The sequence below is a fragment of the Triturus cristatus genome, chromosome 12 (genome assembly GCF_964204655.1).
Source record: "Triturus cristatus chromosome 12, aTriCri1.1, whole genome shotgun sequence".
Lineage (NCBI taxonomy): Eukaryota > Metazoa > Chordata > Amphibia > Caudata > Salamandridae > Triturus > Triturus cristatus.
The window spans coordinates 401958501-401979954 of NC_140595.1; the positions used below are offsets into that span (position 1 = coordinate 401958501).

A 21454-nucleotide genomic window follows, 5' to 3' on the forward strand; every position below is an offset into this window, starting at 1 on the left:
CTGATGCTGTGAACGTCTTTTTAAAGCTTAAAGGAATGATTGTGAGATTTGCTTACCATATAAATTGGTAAAATGATGCCGTTTGCCGGAAGACTTCTTTTTTTTTTTTTTCTTCAGTCTCGGCAATGCAGAGAAACTCGGTTGGCAAACACTGCCACTGGTGGTCATTCAGTATAATCTGCAGATGGAAAAGTCCACTGTTAGCACATTTACATTAAGCAATAGAAAAAAAATCTTGATTTTTATAAAGGGTAAACAGATCAATACTGTGGAGACTGTATTATTGTGAAAATCAACAGCTCATTAGAAAATAAAATCTCAATTTGTGTTTTTAACCTCCTATACTTCTCTGCACCCATGTCTCATTTGCTAACAGTCTCTAAACAACTGTAGCACGTACATTAGGACGTAGGTAAATAGATCTGTTTGCCATCCAAGTGGCAGCGTACCCTTCTCACTTCATTTGGTTTAGGATATGTTATGCCAGTAGCAAGTAAGCCAGCTGATAAGTTGAGAGGGGGGTTTGCTACACTTAATGGGAATAATAAAAACTATGAATAGCATAATTACCATCTTCATTTTAGCCAATTGCTACCAGTTCAGCAATAGTGAAGGTCAGACTCCTGTGCTCAAACTTGCGTTTATACACATTTAGAAGTCTCAATAAATGCCATACTTTCTTACATCTTAGTTTTCAGTTGGGCATCCTGTCTATCCTGCTACTCATTTCATTACCAAGAAAATGTATCCTACTGCTTGCTAGGTAACCGAGTGGCCTTCATGTCAGACAACATCTTGCTTTAGCTTTATGATGTCAGAGCGGCACTGGACCTATTGTCCTTGTGGAAGCTGACCACACAGGAGGATGAGAGATCAGACATCTGTATTCATGACTACAAGGCAAATAGGAGGGGGAATGGTAAAAGACTATGAACCACTCAATGCACTGGAGCCTTTTTGAAAGTGGGATGGAGATGGATACAAAAAAGGAGATTATCATTAACAACAATCCATCTTGAGTATCAGAGTCCAACACACAGAGTGCAGGGGAAGAGGCTACATAAGCTTCCTTCCTTCAGAACGTAGCACTATCGTTCTAAAGTGAGATAGTGCATTTCAGCCTCAAAGGCAGCAATTTCCTCAAATGGAACATTGCTAGCACCAGAATATAAAAGCAGGCTTTAGTAGCGTTGGAGGCAGTCAGTCTTTTATTAACTATCATGACCAACACAACGTGATTCATATTACTTCCATCTTGACAAATTGTATTCAGGCACAGACTCCGACTATAAGGTAGTGAGGACATTCTGATGCTGTGAACGTCTTTTTAAAGCTTAAAGGAATGATTGTGAGTTTTGCTTACCATATAAATTGGTAAAATGATGCCGTTTGCCGGAAGACTTCTTTTTTTTTTTTTCTTCAGTCTCGGCAATGCAGAGAAACTCGGGTGGCAAACACTGCCACTGGTGGTCATTCAGTATAATCTGCAGATGGAAAAGTCCACTGTTAGCACATTTACATTAAGCAATAGAAAAAAAATCTTGATTTTTATAAAGGGTAAACAGATCAATACTGTGGAGACTGTATTATTGTGAAAATCAACAGCTCATTAGAAAATAAAATCTCAATTTGTGTTTTTAACCTCCTATACTTCTCTGCACCCATGTCTCATTTGCTAACAGTCTCTAAACAACTGTAGCACGTACATTAGGACGTAGGTAAATAGATCTGTTTGCCATCCAAGTGGCAGCGTACCCTTCTCACTTCATTTGGTTTAGGATATGTTATGCCAGTAGCAAGTAAGCCAGCTGATAAGTTGAGAGGGGGGGTTTGCTACACTTAATGGGAATAATAAAAACTATGAATAGCATAATTACCATCTTCATTTTAGCCAATTGCTACCAGTTCAGCAATAGTGAAGGTCAGACTCCTGTGCTCAAACTTGCGTTTATACACATTTAGAAGTCTCAATAAATGCCATACTTTCTTACATCTTACCATTCTTAGTTTTCAGTTGGGCATCCTGTCTAGCCTGCTACTCATTTCATTACCAAGAAAAATGTATCCTACTGCTTGCTAGGTAACCGAGTGGCCTTCATGTCAGACAACATCTTGCTTTCGCTTTATGATGTAAGCTTGCTAGGCAACAGAGTGTCCCTCATGTCAGACAACATCTTGCTTTAGCTTTATGATGTCAGAGCGGCACTGGACCAATTGTCCTTGTGGAAGCTGACCACACAGGAGGATGAGAGATCAGACATCTGTATTCATGACTACAAGGCAAATAGGAGGGGGAATGGTAAAATACTATGAACCACTCAATGCACTGGAGCCTTTTTGAAAGTGGGATGGAGATGGACACAAAAAAGGAGATTATCATTAACAACAATCCATCTTGAGTATCAGAGTCCAACACACCGAGTGCAGGGGAAGAGGCTACATAAGCTTCCTTTCTTCAGAACGTAGCACTATCGTTCTAAAGTGAGATAGTGCATTTCAGCCTCAAAGGCAGCAATTTCCTCAAATGGAACATTGCTAGCACCAGAATATAAAAGCAGGCTTTAGTAGCGTTGGAGGCAGTCAGTCTTTTATTAACTATCATGACCAACACAACGTGATTCATATTACTTCCATCTTGACAAATTGTATTCAGGCACAGACTCCGACTATAAGGTAGTGAGGACATTCTGATGCTGTGAACGTCTTTTTAAAGCTTAAAGGAATGATTGTGAGATTTGCTTACCATATAAATTGGTAAAATGATGCCGTTTGCCGGAAGACTTCTTTTTTTTTTTTTTCTTCAGTCTCGGCAATGCAGAGAAACTCGGTTGGCAAACACTGCCACTGGTGGTCATTCAGTATAATCTGCAGATGGAAAAGTCCACTGTTAGCACATTTACATTAAGCAATAGAAAAAAAATCTTGATTTTTATAAAGGGTAAACAGATCAATACTGTGGAGACTGTATTATTGTGAAAATCAACAGCTCATTAGAAAATAAAATCTCAATTTGTGTTTTTAACCTCCTATACTTCTCTGCACCCATGTCTCATTTGCTAACAGTCTCTAAACAACTGTAGCACGTACATTAGGACGTAGGTAAATAGATCTGTTTGCCATCCAAGTGGCAGCGTACCCTTCTCACTTCATTTGGTTTAGGATATGTTATGCCAGTAGCAAGTAAGCCAGCTGATAAGTTGAGAGGGGGGTTTGCTACACTTAATGGGAATAATAAAAACTATGAATAGCATAATTACCATCTTCATTTTAGCCAATTGCTACCAGTTCAGCAATAGTGAAGGTCAGACTCCTGTGCTCAAACTTGCGTTTATACACATTTAGAAGTCTCAATAAATGCCATACTTTCTTACATCTTACCATTCTTAGTTTTCAGTTGGGCATCCTGTCTATCCTGCTACTCATTTCATTACCAAGAAAAATGTATCCTACTGCTTGCTAGGTAACCGAGTGGCCTTCATGTCAGACAACATCTTGCTTTCGCTTTATGATGTAAGCTTGCTAGGCAACAAAGTGTCCCTCATGTCAGACAACATCTTGCTTTAGCTTTATGATGTCAGAGCGGCACTGGACCAATTGTCCTTGTGGAAGCTGACCACACAGGAGGATGAGAGATCAGACATCTGTATTCATGACTACAAGCCAAATAGGACGGGGAATGGTAAAAGACTATGAACCACTCAATGCACTGGAGCCTTTTTGAAAGTGGGATGGAGATGGATACAAAAAAGGAGATTATCATTAACAACAATCCATCTTGAGTATCAGAGTCCAACACACAGAGTGCAGGGGAAGAGGCTACATAAGCTTCCTTCCTTCAGAACGTAGCACTATCGTTCTAAAGTGAGATAGTGCATTTCAGCCTCAAAGGCAGCAATTTCCTCAAATGGAACATTGCTAGCACCAGAATATAAAAGCAGGCTTTAGTAGCGTTGGAGGCAGTCAGTCTTTTATTAACTATCATGACCAACACAACGTGATTCATATTACTTCCATCTTGACAAATTGTATTCAGGCACAGACTCCGACTATAAGGTAGTGAGGACATTCTGATGCTGTGAACGTCTTTTTAAAGCTTAAAGGAATGATTGTGAGTTTTGCTTACCATATAAATTGGTAAAATGATGCCGTTTGCCGGAAGACTTCTTTTTTTTTTTTTTCTTCAGTCTCGGCAATGCAGAGAAACTCGGTTGGCAAACACTGCCACTGGTGGTCATTCAGTATAATCTGCAGATGGAAAAGTCCACTGTTAGCACATTTACATTAAGCAATAGAAAAAAAATCTTGATTTTTATAAAGGGTAAACAGATCAATACTGTGGAGACTGTATTATTGTGAAAATCAACAGCTCATTAGAAAATAAAATCTCAATTTGTGTTTTTAACCTCCTATACTTCTCTGCACCCATGTCTCATTTGCTAACAGTCTCTAACCAACTGTAGCACGTACATTAGGACGTAGGTAAATAGATCTGTTTGCCATCCAAGTGGCAGCGTACCCTTCTCACTTCATTTGGTTTAGGATATGTTATGCCAGTAGCAAGTAAGCCAGCTGATAAGTTGAGAGGGGGGGTTTGCTACACTTAATGGGAATAATAAAAACTATGAATAGCATAATTACCATCTTCATTTTAGCCAATTGCTACCAGTTCAGCAATAGTGAAGGTCAGACTCCTGTGCTCAAACTTGCGTTTATACACATTTAGAAGTCTCAATAAATGCCATACTTTCTTACATCTTACCATTCTTAGTTTTCAGTTGGGCATCCTGTCTATCCTGCTACTCATTTCATTACCAAGAAAAATGTATCCTACTGCTTGCTAGGTAACCGAGTGGCCTTCATGTCAGACAACATCTTGCTTTCGCTTTATGATGTAAGCTTGCTAGGCAACAAAGTGTCCCTCATGTCAGACAACATCTTGCTTTAGCTTTATGATGTCAGAGCGGCACTGGACCAATTGTCCTTGTGGAAGCTGACCACACAGGAGGATGAGAGATCAGACATCTGTATTCATGACTACAAGCCAAATAGGACGGGGAATGGTAAAAGACTATGAACCACTCAATGCACTGGAGCCTTTTTGAAAGTGGGATGGAGATGGATACAAAAAAGGAGATTATCATTAACAACAATCCATCTTGAGTATCAGAGTCCAACACACAGAGTGCAGGGGAAGAGGCTACATAAGCTTCCTTCCTTCAGAACGTAGCACTATCGTTCTAAAGTGAGATAGTGCATTTCAGCCTCAAAGGCAGCAATTTCCTCAAATGGAACATTGCTAGCACCAGAATATAAAAGCAGGCTTTAGTAGCGTTGGAGGCAGTCAGTCTTTTATTAACTATCATGACCAACACAACGTGATTCATATTACTTCCATCTTGACAAATTGTATTCAGGCACAGACTCCGACTATAAGGTAGTGAGGACATTCTGATGCTGTGAACGTCTTTTTAAAGCTTAAAGGAATGATTGTGAGTTTTGCTTACCATATAAATTGGTAAAATGATGCCGTTTGCCGGAAGACTTCTTTTTTTTTTCTTCAGTCTCGGCAATGCAGAGAAACTCGGTTGGCAAACACTGCCACTGGTGGTCATTCAGTATAATCTGCAGATGGAAAAGTCCACTGTTAGCACATTTACATTAAGCAATAGAAAAAAAATCTTGATTTTTATAAAGGGTAAACAGATCAATACTGTGGAGACTGTATTATTGTGAAAATCAACAGCTCATTAGAAAATAAAATCTCAATTTGTGTTTTTAACCTCCTATACTTCTCTGCACCCATGTCTCATTTGCTAACAGTCTCTAAACAACTGTAGCACGTACATTAGGACGTAGGTAAATAGATCTGTTTGCCATCCAAGTGGCAGCGTACCCTTCTCACTTCATTTGGTTTAGGATATGTTATGCCAGTAGCAAGTAAGCCAGCTGATAAGTTGAGAGGGGGGTTTGCTACACTTAATGGGAATAATAAAAACTATGAATAGCATAATTACCATCTTCATTTTAGCCAATTGCTACCAGTTCAGCAATAGTGAAGGTCAGACTCCTGTGCTCAAACTTGCGTTTATACACATTTAGAAGTCTCAATAAATGCCATACTTTCTTACATCTTACCATTCTTAGTTTTCAGTTGGGCATCCTGTCTATCCTGCTACTCATTTCATTACCAAGAAAAATGTATCCTACTGCTTGCTAGGTAACCGAGTGGCCTTCATGTCAGACAACATCTTGCTTTCGCTTTATGATGTAAGCTTGCTAGGCAACAAAGTGTCCCTCATGTCAGACAACATCTTGCTTTAGCTTTATGATGTCAGAGCGGCACTGGACCAATTGTCCTTGTGGAAGCTGACCACACAGGAGGATGAGAGATCAGACATCTGTATTCATGACTACAAGCCAAATAGGACGGGGAATGGTAAAAGACTATGAACCACTCAATGCACTGGAGCCTTTTTGAAAGTGGGATGGAGATGGATACAAAAAAGGAGATTATCATTAACAACAATCCATCTTGAGTATCAGAGTCCAACACACAGAGTGCAGGGGAAGAGGCTACATAAGCTTCCTTCCTTCAGAACGTAGCACTATCGTTCTAAAGTGAGATAGTGCATTTCAGCCTCAAAGGCAGCAATTTCCTCAAATGGAACATTGCTAGCACCAGAATATAAAAGCAGGCTTTAGTAGCGTTGGAGGCAGTCAGTCTTTTATTAACTATCATGACCAACACAACGTGATTCATATTACTTCCATCTTGACAAATTGTATTCAGGCACAGACTCCGACTATAAGGTAGTGAGGACATTCTGATGCTGTGAACGTCTTTTTAAAGCTTAAAGGAATGATTGTGAGTTTTGCTTACCATATAAATTGGTAAAATGATGCCGTTTGCCGGAAGACTTCTTTTTTTTTTTTTTCTTCAGTCTCGGCAATGCAGAGAAACTCGGTTGGCAAACACTGCCACTGGTGGTCATTCAGTATAATCTGCAGATGGAAAAGTCCACTGTTAGCACATTTACATTAAGCAATAGAAAAAAAATCTTGATTTTTATAAAGGGTAAACAGATCAATACTGTGGAGACTGTATTATTGTGAAAATCAACAGCTCATTAGAAAATAAAATCTCAATTTGTGTTTTTAACCTCCTATACTTCTCTGCACCCATGTCTCATTTGCTAACAGTCTCTAACCAACTGTAGCACGTACATTAGGACGTAGGTAAATAGATCTGTTTGCCATCCAAGTGGCAGCGTACCCTTCTCACTTCATTTGGTTTAGGATATGTTATGCCAGTAGCAAGTAAGCCAGCTGATAAGTTGAGAGGGGGGGTTTGCTACACTTAATGGGAATAATAAAAACTATGAATAGCATAATTACCATCTTCATTTTAGCCAATTGCTACCAGTTCAGCAATAGTGAAGGTCAGACTCCTGTGCTCAAACTTGCGTTTATACACATTTAGAAGTCTCAATAAATGCCATACTTTCTTACATCTTACCATTCTTAGTTTTCAGTTGGGCATCCTGTCTAGCCTGCTACTCATTTCATTACCAAGAAAAATGTATCCTACTGCTTGCTAGGTAACCGAGTGGCCTTCATGTCAGACAACATCTTGCTTTCGCTTTATGATGTAAGCTTGCTAGGCAACAGAGTGTCCCTCATGTCAGACAACATCTTGCTTTAGCTTTATGATGTCAGAGCGGCACTGGACCAATTGTCCTTGTGGAAGCTGACCACACAGGAGGATGAGAGATCAGACATCTGTATTCATGACTACAAGCCAAATAGGACGGGGAATGGTAAAAGACTATGAACCACTCAATGCACTGGAGCCTTTTTGAAAGTGGGATGGAGATGGATACAAAAAAGGAGATTATCATTAACAACAATCCATCTTGAGTATCAGAGTCCAACACACAGAGTGCAGGGGAAGAGGCTACATAAGCTTCCTTCCTTCAGAACGTAGCACTATCGTTCTAAAGTGAGATAGTGCATTTCAGCCTCAAAGGCAGCAATTTCCTCAAATGGAACATTGCTAGCACCAGAATATAAAAGCAGGCTTTAGTAGCGTTGGAGGCAGTCAGTCTTTTATTAACTATCATGACCAACACAACGTGATTCATATTACTTCCATCTTGACAAATTGTATTCAGGCACAGACTCCGACTATAAGGTAGTGAGGACATTCTGATGCTGTGAACGTCTTTTTAAAGCTTAAAGGAATGATTGTGAGTTTTGCTTACCATATAAATTGGTAAAATGATGCCGTTTGCCGGAAGACTTCTTTTTTTTTTTTTTCTTCAGTCTCGGCAATGCAGAGAAACTCGGTTGGCAAACACTGCCACTGGTGGTCATACAGTATAATCTGCAGATGGAAAAGTCCACTGTTAGCACATTTACATTAAGCAATAGAAAAAAAATCTTGATTTTTATAAAGGGTAAACAGATCAATACTGTGGAGACTGTATTATTGTGAAAATCAACAGCTCATTAGAAAATAAAATCTCAATTTGTGTTTTTAACCTCCTATACTTCTCTGCACCCATGTCTCATTTGCTAACAGTCTCTAAACAACTGTAGCACGTACATTAGGACGTAGGTAAATAGATCTGTTTGCCATCCAAGTGGCAGCGTATCCTTCTCACTTCATTTGGTTTAGGATATGTTATGCCAGTAGCAAGTAAGCCAGCTGATAAGTTGAGAGGGGGGGTTTGCTACACTTAATGGGAATAATAAAAACTATGAATAGCATAATTACCATCTTCATTTTAGCCAATTGCTACCAGTTCAGCAATAGTGAAGGTCAGACTCCTGTGCTCAAACTTGCGTTTATACACATTTAGAAGTCTCAATAAATGCCATACTTTCTTTCATCTTAGTTTTCAGTTGGGCATCCTGTCTATCCTGCTACTCATTTCATTACCAAGAAAATGTATCCTACTGCTTGCTAGGTAACCGAGTGGCCTTCATGTCAGACAACATCTTGCTTTAGCTTTATGATGTCAGAGCGGCACTGGACCTATTGTCCTTGTGGAAGCTGACCACACAGGAGGATGAGAGATCAGACATCTGTATTCATGACTACAAGGCAAATAGGAGGGGGAATGGTAAAAGACTATGAACCACTCAATGCACTGGAGCCTTTTTGAAAGTGGGATGGAGATGGATACAAAAAAGGAGATTATCATTAACAACAATCCATCTTGAGTATCAGAGTCCAACACACAGAGTGCAGGGGAAGAGGCTACATAAGCTTCCTTCCTTCAGAACGTAGCACTATCGTTCTAAAGTGAGATAGTGCATTTCAGCCTCAAAGGCAGCAATTTCCTCAAATGGAACATTGCTAGCACCAGAATATAAAAGCAGGCTTTAGTAGCGTTGGAGGCAGTCAGTCTTTTATTAACTATCATGACCAACACAACGTGATTCATATTACTTCCATCTTGACAAATTGTATTCAGGCACAGACTCCGACTATAAGGTAGTGAGGACATTCTGATGCTGTGAACGTCTTTTTAAAGCTTAAAGGAATGATTGTGAGTTTTGCTTACCATATAAATTGGTAAAATGATGCCGTTTGCCGGAAGACTTCTTTTTTTTTTTTTTCTTCAGTCTCGGCAATGCAGAGAAACTCGGGTGGCAAACACTGCCACTGGTGGTCATTCAGTATAATCTGCAGATGGAAAAGTCCACTGTTAGCACATTTACATTAAGCAATAGAAAAAAAATCTTGATTTTTATAAAGGGTAAACAGATCAATACTGTGGAGACTGTATTATTGTGAAAATCAACAGCTCATTAGAAAATAAAATCTCAATTTGTGTTTTTAACCTCCTATACTTCTCTGCACCCATGTCTCATTTGCTAACAGTCTCTAAACAACTGTAGCACGTACATTAGGACGTAGGTAAATAGATCTGTTTGCCATCCAAGTGGCAGCGTACCCTTCTCACTTCATTTGGTTTAGGATATGTTATGCCAGTAGCAAGTAAGCCAGCTGATAAGTTGAGAGGGGGGGTTTGCTACACTTAATGGGAATAATAAAAACTATGAATAGCATAATTACCATCTTCATTTTAGCCAATTGCTACCAGTTCAGCAATAGTGAAGGTCAGACTCCTGTGCTCAAACTTGCGTTTATACACATTTAGAAGTCTCAATAAATGCCATACTTTCTTACATCTTACCATTCTTAGTTTTCAGTTGGGCATCCTGTCTATCCTGCTACTCATTTCATTACCAAGAAAAATGTATCCTACTGCTTGCTAGGTAACCGAGTGGCCTTCATGTCAGACAACATCTTGCTTTCGCTTTATGATGTAAGCTTGCTAGGCAACAAAGTGTCCCTCATGTCAGACAACATCTTGCTTTAGCTTTATGATGTCAGAGCGGCACTGGACCAATTGTCCTTGTGGAAGCTGACCACACAGGAGGATGAGAGATCAGACATCTGTATTCATGACTACAAGCCAAATAGGACGGGGAATGGTAAAAGACTATGAACCACTCAATGCACTGGAGCCTTTTTGAAAGTGGGATGGAGATGGATACAAAAAAGGAGATTATCATTAACAACAATCCATCTTGAGTATCAGAGTCCAACACACAGAGTGCAGGGGAAGAGGCTACATAAGCTTCCTTCCTTCAGAACGTAGCACTATCGTTCTAAAGTGAGATAGTGCATTTCAGCCTCAAAGGCAGCAATTTCCTCAAATGGAACATTGCTAGCACCAGAATATAAAAGCAGGCTTTAGTAGCGTTGGAGGCAGTCAGTCTTTTATTAACTATCATGACCAACACAACGTGATTCATATTACTTCCATCTTGACAAATTGTATTCAGGCACAGACTCCGACTATAAGGTAGTGAGGACATTCTGATGCTGTGAACGTCTTTTTAAAGCTTAAAGGAATGATTGTGAGTTTTGCTTACCATATAAATTGGTAAAATGATGCCGTTTGCCGGAAGACTTCTTTTTTTTTTTTTTCTTCAGTCTCGGCAATGCAGAGAAACTCGGTTGGCAAACACTGCCACTGGTGGTCATTCAGTATAATCTGCAGATGGAAAAGTCCACTGTTAGCACATTTACATTAAGCAATAGAAAAAAAATCTTGATTTTTATAAAGGGTAAACAGATCAATACTGTGGAGACTGTATTATTGTGAAAATCAACAGCTCATTAGAAAATAAAATCTCAATTTGTGTTTTTAACCTCCTATACTTCTCTGCACCCATGTCTCATTTGCTAACAGTCTCTAAACAACTGTAGCACGTACATTAGGACGTAGGTAAATAGATCTGTTTGCCATCCAAGTGGCAGCGTACCCTTCTCACTTCATTTGGTTTAGGATATGTTATGCCAGTAGCAAGTAAGCCAGCTGATAAGTTGAGAGGGGGGGTTTGCTACACTTAATGGGAATAATAAAAACTATGAATAGCATAATTACCATCTTCATTTTAGCCAATTGCTACCAGTTCAGCAATAGTGAAGGTCAGACTCCTGTGCTCAAACTTGCGTTTATACACATTTAGAAGTCTCAATAAATGCCATACTTTCTTACATCTTACCATTTTTAGTTTTCAGTTGGGCATCCTGTCTAGCCTGCTACTCATTTCATTACCAAGAAAAATGTATCCTACTGCTTGCTAGGTAACCGAGTGGCCTTCATGTCAGACAACATCTTGCTTTCGCTTTATGATGTAAGCTTGCTAGGCAACAGAGTGTCCCTCATGTCAGACAACATCTTGCTTTAGCTTTATGATGTCAGAGCGGCACTGGACCAATTGTCCTTGTGGAAGCTGACCACACAGGAGGATGAGAGATCAGACATCTGTATTCATGACTACAAGGCAAATAGGAGGGGGAATGGTAAAAGACTATGAACCACTCAATGCACTGGAGCCTTTTTGAAAGTGGGATGGAGATGGACACAAAAAAGGAGATTATCATTAACAACAATCCATCTTGAGTATCAGAGTCCAACACACAGAGTGCAGGGGAAGAGGCTACATAAGCTTCCTTTCTTCAGAACGTAGCACTATCGTTCTAAAGTGAGATAGTGCATTTCAGCCTCAAAGGCAGCAATTTCCTCAAATGGAACATTGCTAGCACCAGAATATAAAAGCAGGCTTTAGTAGCGTTGGAGGCAGTCAGTCTTTTATTAACTATCATGACCAACACAACGTGATTCATATTACTTCCATCTTGACAAATTGTATTCAGGCACAGACTCCGACTATAAGGTAGTGAGGACATTCTGATGCTGTGAACGTCTTTTTAAAGCTTAAAGGAATGATTGTGAGATTTGCTTACCATATAAATTGGTAAAATGATGCCGTTTGCCGGAAGACTTCTTTTTTTTTTTTTTCTTCAGTCTCGGCAATGCAGAGAAACTCGGTTGGCAAACACTGCCACTGGTGGTCATTCAGTATAATCTGCAGATGGAAAAGTCCACTGTTAGCACATTTACATTAAGCAATAGAAAAAAAATCTTGATTTTTATAAAGGGTAAACAGATCAATACTGTGGAGACTGTATTATTGTGAAAATCAACAGCTCATTAGAAAATAAAATCTCAATTTGTGTTTTTAACCTCCTATACTTCTCTGCACCCATGTCTCATTTGCTAACAGTCTCTAAACAACTGTAGCACGTACATTAGGACGTAGGTAAATAGATCTGTTTGCCATCCAAGTGGCAGCGTACCCTTCTCACTTCATTTGGTTTAGGATATGTTATGCCAGTAGCAAGTAAGCCAGCTGATAAGTTGAGAGGGGGGTTTGCTACACTTAATGGGAATAATAAAAACTATGAATAGCATAATTACCATCTTCATTTTAGCCAATTGCTACCAGTTCAGCAATAGTGAAGGTCAGACTCCTGTGCTCAAACTTGCGTTTATACACATTTAGAAGTCTCAATAAATGCCATACTTTCTTACATCTTACCATTCTTAGTTTTCAGTTGGGCATCCTGTCTATCCTGCTACTCATTTCATTACCAAGAAAAATGTATCCTACTGCTTGCTAGGTAACCGAGTGGCCTTCATGTCAGACAACATCTTGCTTTCGCTTTATGATGTAAGCTTGCTAGGCAACAAAGTGTCCCTCATGTCAGACAACATCTTGCTTTAGCTTTATGATGTCAGAGCGGCACTGGACCAATTGTCCTTGTGGAAGCTGACCACACATCTGTATTCATGACTACAAGCCAAATAGGACGGGGAATGGTAAAAGACTATGAACCACTCAATGCACTGGAGCCTTTTTGAAAGTGGGATGGAGATGGATACAAAAAAGGAGATTATCATTAACAACAATCCATCTTGAGTATCAGAGTCCAACACACAGAGTGCAGGGGAAGAGGCTACATAAGCTTCCTTCCTTCAGAACGTAGCACTATCGTTCTAAAGTGAGATAGTGCATTTCAGCCTCAAAGGCAGCAATTTCCTCAAATGGAACATTGCTAGCACCAGAATATAAAAGCAGGCTTTAGTAGCGTTGGAGGCAGTCAGTCTTTTATTAACTATCATGACCAACACAACGTGATTCATATTACTTCCATCTTGACAAATTGTATTCAGGCACAGACTCCGACTATAAGGTAGTGAGGACATTCTGATGCTGTGAACGTCTTTTTAAAGCTTAAAGGAATGATTGTGAGTTTTGCTTACCATATAAATTGGTAAAATGATGCCGTTTGCCGGAAGACTTCTTTTTTTTTTTTTTCTTCAGTCTCGGCAATGCAGAGAAACTCGGTTGGCAAACACTGCCACTGGTGGTCATTCAGTATAATCTGCAGATGGAAAAGTCCACTGTTAGCACATTTACATTAAGCAATAGAAAAAAAATCTTGATTTTTATAAAGGGTAAACAGATCAATACTGTGGAGACTGTATTATTGTGAAAATCAACAGCTCATTAGAAAATAAAATCTCAATTTGTGTTTTTAACCTCCTATACTTCTCTGCACCCATGTCTCATTTGCTAACAGTCTCTAACCAACTGTAGCACGTACATTAGGACGTAGGTAAATAGATCTGTTTGCCATCCAAGTGGCAGCGTACCCTTCTCACTTCATTTGGTTTAGGATATGTTATGCCAGTAGCAAGTAAGCCAGCTGATAAGTTGAGAGGGGGGGTTTGCTACACTTAATGGGAATAATAAAAACTATGAATAGCATAATTACCATCTTCATTTTAGCCAATTGCTACCAGTTCAGCAATAGTGAAGGTCAGACTCCTGTGCTCAAACTTGCGTTTATACACATTTAGAAGTCTCAATAAATGCCATACTTTCTTTCATCTTAGTTTTCAGTTGGGCATCCTGTCTATCCTGCTACTCATTTCATTACCAAGAAAATGTATCCTACTGCTTGCTAGGTAACCGAGTGGCCTTCATGTCAGACAACATCTTGCTTTAGCTTTATGATGTCAGAGCGGCACTGGACCTATTGTCCTTGTGGAAGCTGACCACACAGGAGGATGAGAGATCAGACATCTGTATTCATGACTACAAGGCAAATAGGAGGGGGAATGGTAAAAGACTATGAACCACTCAATGCACTGGAGCCTTTTTGAAAGTGGGATGGAGATGGATACAAAAAAGGAGATTATCATTAACAACAATCCATCTTGAGTATCAGAGTCCAACACACAGAGTGCAGGGGAAGAGGCTACATAAGCTTCCTTCCTTCAGAACGTAGCACTATCGTTCTAAAGTGAGATAGTGCATTTCAGCCTCAAAGGCAGCAATTTCCTCAAATGGAACATTGCTAGCACCAGAATATAAAAGCAGGCTTTAGTAGCGTTGGAAGCAGTCAGTCTTTTATTAACTATCATGACCAACACAACGTGATTCATATTACTTCCATCTTGACAAATTGTATTCAGGCACAGACTCCGACTATAAGGTAGTGAGGACATTCTGATGCTGTGAACGTCTTTTTAAAGCTTAAAGGAATGATTGTGAGTTTTGCTTACCATATAAATTGGTAAAATGATGCCGTTTGCCGGAAGACTTCTTTTTTTTTTTTTTCTTCAGTCTCGGCAATGCAGAGAAACTCGGGTGGCAAACACTGCCACTGGTGGTCATTCAGTATAATCTGCAGATGGAAAAGTCCACTGTTAGCACATTTACATTAAGCAATAGAAAAAAAATCTTGATTTTTATAAAGGGTAAACAGATCAATACTGTGGAGACTGTATTATTGTGAAAATCAACAGCTCATTAGAAAATAAAATCTCAATTTGTGTTTTTAACCTCCTATACTTCTCTGCACCCATGTCTCATTTGCTAACAGTCTCTAAACAACTGTAGCACGTACATTAGGACGTAGGTAAATAGATCTGTTTGCCATCCAAGTGGCAGCGTACCCTTCTCACTTCATTTGGTTTAGGATATGTTATGCCAGTAGCAAGTAAGCCAGCTGATAAGTTGAGAGGGGGGGTTTGCTACACTTAATGGGAATAATAAAAACTATGAATAGCATAATTACCATCTTCATTTTAGCCAATTGCTACCAGTTCAGCAATAGTGAAGGTCAGACTCCTGTGCTCAAACTTGCGTTTATACACATTTAGAAGTCTCAATAAATGCCATACTTTCTTACATCTTACCATTCTTAGTTTTCAGTTGGGCATCCTGTCTAGCCTGCTACTCATTTCATTACCAAGAAAAATGTATCCTACTGCTTGCTAGGTAACCGAGTGGCCTTCATGTCAGACAACATCTTGCTTTCGCTTTATGATGTAAGCTTGCTAGGCAACAGAGTGTCCCTCATGTCAGACAACATCTTGCTTTAGCTTTATGATGTCAGAGCGGCACTGGACCAATTGTCCTTGTGGAAGCTGACCACACAGGAGGATGAGAGATCAGACATCTGTATTCATGACTACAAGGCAAATAGGAGGGGGAATGGTAAAAGACTATGAACCACTCAATGCACTGGAGCCTTTTTGAAAGTGGGATGGAGATGGACACAAAAAAGGAGATTATCATTAACAACAATCCATCTTGAGTATCAGAGTCCAACACACAGAGTGCAGGGGAAGAGGCTACATAAGCTTCCTTTCTTCAGAACGTAGCACTATCGTTCTAAAGTGAGATAGTGCATTTCAGCCTCAAAGGCAGCAATTTCCTCAAATGGAACATTGCTAGCACCAGAATATAAAAGCAGGCTTTAGTAGCGTTGGAGGCAGTCAGTCTTTTATTAACTATCATGACCAACACAACGTGATTCATATTACTTCCATCTTGACAAATTGTATTCAGGCACAGACTCCGACTATAAGGTAGTGAGGACATTCTGATGCTGTGAACGTCTTTTTAAAGCTTAAAGGAATGATTGTGAGATTTGCTTACCATATAAATTGGTAAAATGATGCCGTTTGCCGGAAGACTTCTTTTTTTTTTTTTTCTTCAGTCTCGGCAATGCAGAGAAACTCGGTTGGCAAACACTGCCACTGGTGGTCATTCAGTATAATCTGCAGATGGAAAAGTCCACTGTTAGCACATTTACATTAAGCAATAGAAAAAAAATCTTGATTTTTATAAAGGGTAAACAGATCAATACTGTGGAGACTGTATTATTGTGAAAATCAACAGCTCATTAGAAAATAAAATCTCAATTTGTGTTTTTAACCTCCTATACTTCTCTGCACCCATGTCTCATTTGCTAACAGTCTCTAAACAACTGTAGCACGTACATTAGGACGTAGGTAAATAGATCTGTTTGCCATCCAAGTGGCAGCGTACCCTTCTCACTTCATTTGGTTTAGGATATGTTATGCCAGTAGCAAGTAAGCCAGCTGATAAGTTGAGAGGGGGGGTTTGCTACACTTAATGGGAATAATAAAAACTATGAATAGCATAATTACCATCTTCATTTTAGCCAATTGCTACCAGTTCAGCAATAGTGAAGGTCAGACTCCTGTGCTCAAACTTGCGTTTATACACATTTAGAAGTCTCAATAAATGCCATACTTTCTTACATCTTACCATTCTTAGTTTTCAGTTGGGCATCCTGTCTAGCCTGCTACTCATTTCATTACCAAGAAAAATGTATCCTACTGCTTGCTAGGTAACCGAGTGGCCTTCATGTCAGACAACATCTTGCTTTCGCTTTATGATGTAAGCTTGCTAGGCAACAGAGTGTCCCTCATGTCAGACAACATCTTGCTTTAGCTTTATGATGTCAGAGCGGCACTGGACCAATTGTCCTTGTGGAAGCTGACCACACAGGAGGATGAGAGATCAGACATCTGTATTCATGACTACAAGGCAAATAGGAGGGGGAATGGTAAAAGACTATGAACCACTCAATGCACTGGAGCCTTTTTGAAAGTGGGATGGAGATGGACACAAAAAAGGAGATTATCATTAACAACAATCCATCTTGAGTATCAGAGTCCAACACACAGAGTGCAGGGGAAGAGGCTACATAAGCTTCCTTTCTTCAGAACGTAGCACTATCGTTCTAAAGTGAGATAGTGCATTTCAGCCTCAAAGGCAGCAATTTCCTCAAATGGAACATTGCTAGCACCAGAATATAAAAGCAGGCTTTAGTAGCGTTGGAGGCAGTCAGTCTTTTATTAACTATCATGACCAACACAACGTGATTCATATTACTTCCATCTTGACAAATTGTATTCAGGCACAGACTCCGACTATAAGGTAGTGAGGACATTCTGATGCTGTGAACGTCTTTTTAAAGCTTAAAGGAATGATTGTGAGATTTGCTTACCATATAAATTGGTAAAATGATGCCGTTTGCCGGAAGACTTCTTTTTTTTTTTTTTCTTCAGTCTCGGCAATGCAGAGAAACTCGGTTGGCAAACACTGCCACTGGTGGTCATTCAGTATAATCTGCAGATGGAAAAGTCCACTGTTAGCACATTTACATTAAGCAATAGAAAAAAAATCTTGATTTTTATAAAGGGTAAACAGATCAATACTGTGGAGACTGTATTATTGTGAAAATCAACAGCTCATTAGAAAATAAAATCTCAATTTGTGTTTTTAACCTCCTATACTTCTCTGCACCCATGTCTCATTTGCTAACAGTCTCTAAACAACTGTAGCACGTACATTAGGACGTAGGTAAATAGATCTGTTTGCCATCCAAGTGGCAGCGTACCCTTCTCACTTCATTTGGTTTAGGATATGTTATGCCAGTAGCAAGTAAGCCAGCTGATAAGTTGAGAGGGGGGTTTGCTACACTTAATGGGAATAATAAAAACTATGAATAGCATAATTACCATCTTCATTTTAGCCAATTGCTACCAGTTCAGCAATAGTGAAGGTCAGACTCCTGTGCTCAAACTTGCGTTTATACACATTTAGAAGTCTCAATAAATGCCATACTTTCTTACATCTTACCATTCTTAGTTTTCAGTTGGGCATCCTGTCTATCCTGCTACTCATTTCATTACCAAGAAAAATGTATCCTACTGCTTGCTAGGTAACCGAGTGGCCTTCATGTCAGACAACATCTTGCTTTCGCTTTATGATGTAAGCTTGCTAGGCAACAAAGTGTCCCTCATGTCAGACAACATCTTGCTTTAGCTTTATGATGTCAGAGCGGCACTGGACCAATTGTCCTTGTGGAAGCTGACCACACAGGAGGATGAGAGATCAGACATCTGTATTCATGACTACAAGCCAAATAGGACGGGGAATGGTAAAAGACTATGAACCACTCAATGCACTGGAGCCTTTTTGAAAGTGGGATGGAGATGGACACAAAAAAGGAGATTATCATTAACAACAATCCATCTTGAGTATCAGAGTCCAACACACAGAGTGCAGGGGAAGAGGCTACATAAGCTTCCTTCCTTCAGAACGTAGCACTATCGTTCTAAAGTGAGATAGTGCATTTCAGCCTCAAAGGCAGCAATTTCCTCAAATGGAACATTGCTAGCACCAGAATATAAAAGCAGGCTTTAGTAGCGTTGGAGGCAGTCAGTCTTTTATTAACTATCATGACCAACACAACGTGATTCATATTACTTCCATCTTGACAAATTGTATTCAGGCACAGACTCCGACTATAAGGTAGTGAGGACATTCTGATGCTGTGAACGTCTTTTTAAAGCTTAAAGGAATGATTGTGAGATTTGCTTACCATATAAATTGGTAAAATGATGCCGTTTGCCGGAAGACTTCTTTTTTTTTTTTTTCTTCAGTCTCGGCAATGCAGAGAAACTCGGTTGGCAAACACTGCCACTGGTGGTCATTCAGTATAATCTGCAGATGGAAAAGTCCACTGTTAGCACATTTACATTAAGCAATAGAAAAAAAATCTTGATTTTTATAAAGGGTAAACAGATCAATACTGTGGAGACTGTATTATTGTGAAAATCAACAGCTCATTAGAAAATAAAATCTCAATTTGTGTTTTTAACCTCCTATACTTCTCTGCACCCATGTCTCATTTGCTAACAGTCTCTAAACAACTGTAGCACGTACATTAGGACGTAGGTAAATAGATCTGTTTGCCATCCAAGTGGCAGCGTACCCTTCTCACTTCATTTGGTTTAGGATATGTTATGCCAGTAGCAAGTAAGCCAGCTGATAAGTTGAGAGGGGGGGTTTGCTACACTTAATGGGAATAATAAAAACTATGAATAGCATAATTACCATCTTCATTTTAGCCAATTGCTACCAGTTCAGCAATAGTGAAGGTCAGACTCCTGTGCTCAAACTTGCGTTTATACACATTTAGAAGTCTCAATAAATGCCATACTTTCTTACATCTTACCATTCTTAGTTTTCAGTTGGGCATCCTGTCTAGCCTGCTACTCATTTCATTACCAAGAAAAATGTATCCTACTGCTTGCTAGGTAACCGAGTGGCCTTCATGTCAGACAACATCTTGCTTTCGCTTTATGATGTAAGCTTGCTAGGCAACAGAGTGTCCCTCATGTCAGACAACATCTTGCTTTAGCTTTATGATGTCAGAGCGGCACTGGACCAATTGTCCTTGTGGAAGCTGACCACACAGGAGGATGAGAGATCAGACATCTGTATTCATGACTACAAGCCAAATAGGACGGGGAATGGTAAAAGACTATGAACCACTCAATGCACTGGAGCCTTTTTGAAAGTGGGATGGAGATGGATACAAAAAAGGAGATTATCATTAACAACAATCCATCTTGAGTATCAGAGTCCAACACACAGAGTGCAGGGGAAGAGGCTACATAAGCTTCCTTCCTTCAGAACGTAGCACTATCGTTCTAAAGTGAGATAGTGCATTTCAGCCTCAAAGGCAGCAATTTCCTCAAATGGAACATTGCTAGCACCAGAATATAAAAGCAGGCTTTAGTAGCGTTGGAGGCAGTCAGTCTTTTATTAACTATCATGACCAACACAACGTGATTCATATTACTTCCATCTTGACAAATTGTATTCAGGCACAGACTCCGACTATAAGGTAGTGAGGACATTCTGATGCTGTGAACGTCTTTTTAAAGCTTAAAGGAATGATTGTGAGTTTTGCTTACCATATAAATTGGTAAAATGATGCCGTTTGCCGGAAGACTTCTTTTTTTTTTTTTTCTTCAGTCTCGGCAATGCAGAGAAACTCGGTTGGCAAACACTGCCACTGGTGGTCATACAGTATAATCTGCAGATGGAAAAGTCCACTGTTAGCACATTTACATTAAGCAATAGAAAAAAAATCTTGATTTTTATAAAGGGTAAACAGATCAATACTGTGGAGACTGTATTATTGTGAAAATCAACAGCTCATTAGAAAATAAAATCTCAATTTGTGTTTAACCTCCTATACTTCTCTGCACCCATGTCTCATTTGCTAACAGTCTCTAAACAACTGTAGCACGTACATTAGGACGTAGGTAAATAGATCTGTTTGCCATCCAAGTGGCAGCGTATCCTTCTCACTTCATTTGGTTTAGGATATGTTATGCCAGTAGCAAGTAAGCCAGCTGATAAGTTGAGAGGGGGGGTTTGCTACACTTAATGGGAATAATAAAAACTATGAATAGCATAATTACCATCTTCATTTTAGCCAATTGCTACCAGTTCAGCAATAGTGAAGGTCAGACTCCTGTGCTCAAACTTGCGTTTATACACATTTAGAAGTCTCAATAAATGCCATACTTTCTTTCATCTTAGTTTTCAGTTGGGCATCCTGTCTATCCTGCTACTCATTTCATTACCAAGAAAATGTATCCTACTGCTTGCTAGGTAACCGAGTGGCCTTCATGTCAGACAACATCTTGCTTTAGCTTTATGATGTCAGAGCGGCACTGGACCTATTGTCCTTGTGGAAGCTGACCACACAGGAGGATGAGAGATCAGACATCTGTATTCATGACTACAAGGCAAATAGGAGGGGGAATGGTAAAAGACTATGAACCACTCAATGCACTGGAGCCTTTTTGAAAGTGGGATGGAGATGGACACAAAAAAG

General features: G+C 39.6%; 1 protein-coding gene across 1 annotated transcript in view; it reads right to left on the bottom strand.

The window, feature by feature from the left end:
- The window catches only part of LOC146776022 (uncharacterized), a 195581-nt gene that overhangs the window by 158833 nt on the left and 15294 nt on the right, over positions 1-21454 (bottom strand). Inside the window, exons 13-28 of the mRNA XM_085638333.1 lie at positions 20523-20644; positions 19142-19263; positions 17762-17883; positions 16381-16502; positions 15000-15121; positions 13692-13813; positions 12332-12453; positions 10951-11072; positions 9570-9691; positions 8262-8383; positions 6881-7002; positions 5505-5622; positions 4124-4245; positions 2744-2865; positions 1364-1484; positions 57-178 (exon numbers count right to left, since the gene is read on the bottom strand). The gene's annotated coding sequence lies outside the window, so the exon portion shown is untranslated. The remainder of the gene's footprint in view (positions 1-56; positions 179-1363; positions 1485-2743; positions 2866-4123; positions 4246-5504; positions 5623-6880; positions 7003-8261; positions 8384-9569; positions 9692-10950; positions 11073-12331; positions 12454-13691; positions 13814-14999; positions 15122-16380; positions 16503-17761; positions 17884-19141; positions 19264-20522; positions 20645-21454) is intronic.